Below are 4,630 nucleotides of genomic sequence, written 5' to 3' on the forward strand. Positions count from 1 at the left end.
GACTACTAGGAGATTTCAAATGGTAAGGGACCATAACTTAAAGAACTGATGGAAATTACAGGGGGCATATTAGAGCCTGAGCCTAGAAAAACTCTTTGAACCCACTCCTATGTCCTCAAAAGCCACAAAACTAATATAATGTAGAGAAAGAAAAAAATAGCACAGCACAAATTATCACAATTAAATCCCATACTCTTTTTTTCTTTTTAATATACATTGAAATAGAATATTGACTTTGTAGGAAGCAAAAGTACTCCAAAAAGGCATGGCAAACAACAAACAAATAAACCATGTGTTTCCAAACATGCAAAAATAAACTAAGAAAATGATAGAAGATATAAAACAATAGCATAAATCTAAAATAGAAAAATTCAGAAATTAGGTTATAGCACATAGAAAAAGATATGAAATAAATGAACAACAGTATTAACCTAAGCACACAGATAATTTCTTTAGACAAACAGAATAAGCAAAGGGAGAAAAACTTTTAAAATAAAAAAGAAATAAAAGCTAAAAGGGAACCAAGAAAAAGTGACTGGTATAGGGTATGTGCAAAGACTGTCTGATAGATTGGTAAAAAATGACCCCAAACAAAAACCAAATCAAAGAAACCAACGTTGAGAAATTTTAAAATTTCTCAAAACCAATATATTCCATCAACAAAACCCCACTCACCTGTAAATACTGTACTTCACCAATACTGTACCCATATATAAAACACTATAAAAAGGTGTATCATAAAGTTAAAAAAAGAATATTAGTTGTTAAATTATTTTAGCTTCTTCAGATATTTTAGTTTGTTGTAGTTGATAAAAAGTAGGATCTTTTCCGCAAGAAGAATCCTGTGGAATCCTTTTTGCTTCCCAATATCCTTAACTCTTCCATGAAATTTGTTCCCAAATACTGGTCCTTCTTTTATCATAATTCCAGCATTTGATTTTTTTTTTTCCCAAAACAAATCTTTATCCTTCCAGCACACTCCAGCCTCTGCAGAATCATTCAGTCACTAGGTACAGCACTGAGTTTCCTCTGTGTTGGTCACAGAGAAACAGTGTCCCAACCTTTGTGAGTCTCTTGCCTATAGCTGACGTGCTCTCATTTTTAACGCGCTCTACAATTATTTGTGTCTTTCCAGACATTATGATTTTCTCAGATGCGTTTGAGATAGCTGGCTACTTTTACTTGGAACATTCTGCACTAAGAGAAAGAGCCCAGGTTCTGGCTTCAAAAACACTCAAGCTTAAACCTCATCTCTGGCTCATACTAAACATAGAACTTAAGTAAAGAACTTAATCTTTCTAAGCCTCATTTCCTCAGCTGTAAGAGGGCTTTAATGATATTTTACTCCATGCTTTATTGTGGGGATTAATGGGCCAGCATATGAAAGCGCTTTGTAAACTGAAAGTGCTCCACAGGTTTAAGGTTACAGAACTACTGAAAACATCCACATCAGATTCGGTGTGTCGGGTATGGAATTCATCTAACAGTCATTCAAAAAGCATTTACGAGAAGCCTGTGAGCTACAGGGCCAGGGCTGGCTGCTGCACACCCTCCTAACTACGTCCATATATCTCCCATCCTAATGCTCACAAGTTTGCCCAGAGTGCTTCATCTGTCCACCCACGCATTTGCAAAATTTCAGTGTCACTTGAAATCATTTCTTCTTCCTAATTACCCATGTCCAGTTAATGTCCTTCTGGCTTCTGCTGTTTTCTTTCTAAAGTTTCTGAATCTCTTCCATCATTTCCTTTCTTATACCAATATCTATTTAAGGAAACCAAAAATATAAAACTTGAGCATTGTCCAATTTCTGAAAATTGTCCGTTGTGTTCAAAATTAAATGAACAGGGCGCCTGGGTGGCTCAGTTGGTTGAGCGACTGCCTTCAGCTCAGGTCATGATCCTGGAGTCCCGGGATCGAGTCCCACATCAGGCTCCCAGCTCCACGGGGAGTCTGCTTCTCCCTCTGACCTTCTCCTAACTCATGCTCTCTCTCACTGTCTCTCTCTTCTCTCAAATAAATAAATAAAATGTTAAAAAAAAATTAAATGAACATAGTTTAACTAAGTATTTTCACCAAAAAGATGCTAGCAGTTGTAGAGTGACTTACTTCAACATATTTATAGGAAGTAGACAGTAGAACAAGTGTACAGTGCTTTCAATGTCAAAGGTCTATAGCACAAAGAGATAGCTATGAAATATACATATTTTGTAGCTATCTCATATATATATAATTAAATTATTTTATAATAAATAATAATTTATTTTATAAATTATATATATAATTTATATATATATAATTAATTAATTAAAATAAATTAAATTAAAAATATGGTTAATAACTATACCCAGGTAAGTATCAGGCCTAGATAATTTCACAGCATGTTCTACCAATTATTTAAGAAAGACAATAAAATGAAATTCATTTACTATAGCAAATGAAGTATCTAGGAATAAAAGCAACAAGAAATGTGCAATATTTACATAAGGAAACTTTAAAATATGACTTTTCCTGTCATAGAGCATGGGAACTGAGAAAAATAAAAAAGAAATTTCAGTTTTTAAAAATGAAATTAAGATTACATTGACATCAAAAAATAGCTCAAACACTTACTGAATGGGTTGATAGTCTTTCTGGAGGCAGATCTTCCCATTCTCCAGGCCATGGCAAGGCATTTTTGAATCCATTGTAGAGGGCAATAGAAGCAAAACAATCTGTTCCATGGTCTAGTGAGTTCAAATCTCTCATTAGGGAAAAACAGCAGCAGAATGGAGAGAGAACCATCTCTTCCAATTCCAAAACAAGACCTTTAGAGAAGTAAAAAAAATACACACATACAAAGCCCTCAGACAGCTCTGTGTCAGGAAAGCTAAAGACACTGGGATCTTCTCTGGAACAAACCAATGGATCTATCACAGTAACTAAGGTCAGCAAGGAACCTTCTGACCCTCATGCTCCATTTGAATCTATAGCCAAAGAAAATTTACTTTTACGGGAAGATGTTGCCTTTGTTGACTTGGAAGAAGTTTCTTCTGAAGCTGTTAATGAAATGGACAAAAGAGACACGTCAAAAGATTGTTTTTCTCTTGACCCAGAAGAGGTAAGGAAAGCCAACTCATGAATAATAGTTCTTCAACAGAAATGCAGAATCCTGAAATTTTCAGGAGCAGATACTAATGTTAAACTGAAGGGAGCCATAGATTAAGAAACCTATGAGAAGTAAGATATAATGCTAGACATGGACAAGCAGTCTGGTTCCCCAGAAAGCCATGTAGAAAACACATACAACGTATGTGAAGATCTAGATAAATTTAAACACATGAATATTACCTTAATAAAAACAAAGAGAGGTCACATTTATCTGAAAAGTTATAGAAAGCAGAATTAAATGATGGCAAAAGTATTGAGCCAATGGGAATATACATCACTCTTAGTAATTCTCTTTCCTAGGTAGGTGATCCCTCAACCAAAAGCAATAAAAAGCCAGATAAAACCTGGGTGAGTGTCCCTCGCACTGCAACCAGCCTCTCCTACAGAAGCAAATAGGAACAAAGTCTCCAGACAATTCTTCAGAATCCGCTCTGGACTACAAACACCAAAGCATGCAAATGAATAATAAGTTTGAAAATTCAGTTATGTTTACTAAAGAGAATTCAAGTATCTGTTGAAGATATTTCTTCAAAAGAAGAAGAAAGTGAGACTTCACCCATGTTTCTGTGCATTAAAGTAGGAAAACCAATTAAAAAAATTCTTTGTGACTCATACTGCAGCCACAGTCCAACAGCATGGCAAATGAAGAAAGCAGTCAGTGCAATGTGTGTCTGTTTCTCTGGAGAGCCTGTGTTAGCAGCTATTGGGTATTTAAGAAGAAAATATCCTGTGCACTGCCCCCAGAAGAAGTGCATAGTCTTGGGCTGCTCTACTCTGGTCAGTGGACTAATGAACCACAGAATCAAACAGTGAAGAATGATAATTACTAGAAATAGTGTGCCCTGGATTGAGATTCTTCATCTATTTGTTTTTTTTTTTTTAAAGATTTTATTTATTTATTTGACAGACAGAGATCACAAGTGGGCAGAGAGAGAGAGAGAGAGAGAGAGAGAGAGAAGATGAAGCAGGCTCCCTGCGGAGCAGACAGCCCGATGTGGGGCTTGATCCCAGGACCCTGGGATCATGACCTGGGCCGAAGGCAGAGGCTTTAACCCACTGAGCCACTGAGGCACCCCTCTTCATCTATTTGAAACATAATTTCTTAAGTTGAAAAATGGGTCATTGTGTTAAGTGCTTGGCTCATGTATGAACAAACTGATGCATGTATTCATGAATGCATAAAGCCCGGCATGTACTGGTCTAATTCTAGATAAGTGACTGGGACTCTACCTTGAGAAGGTTATGAAATCTGATGAGTTTCTAGCACTTCCTATAGACTTAATATGATTGTATTCCACAGATTTGGATACTGTTCTTGTAAAAACTATAATCATCATTTTCTTAATACTAAAAGATTATTTCTTTATTTAGAAAGAACCAATAATCCTGTTTAAATTAAAGCTTTTCTTTTTTTTCTAATTAAAAAATAGCTCAAAAACGTAGCACAAAAAATCACTGAGAATCACTCTTTTGAATATCA

The 4,630-nt window shown here is 35.6% G+C and overlaps 1 pseudogene; it reads left to right on the forward strand.

The window, feature by feature from the left end:
* Positions 1 to 1,368: 1,368 nt before the first annotated feature.
* LOC125095671 (nuclear receptor coactivator 7-like) lies at positions 1,369 to 3,847 on the forward strand (annotated as a pseudogene).
* Positions 3,848 to 4,630: the final 783 nt, after the last annotated feature.

This window comes from Lutra lutra, chromosome 3 (genome assembly GCF_902655055.1).
Source record: "Lutra lutra chromosome 3, mLutLut1.2, whole genome shotgun sequence".
In the NCBI taxonomy this organism is placed as follows: domain Eukaryota; kingdom Metazoa; phylum Chordata; class Mammalia; order Carnivora; family Mustelidae; genus Lutra; species Lutra lutra.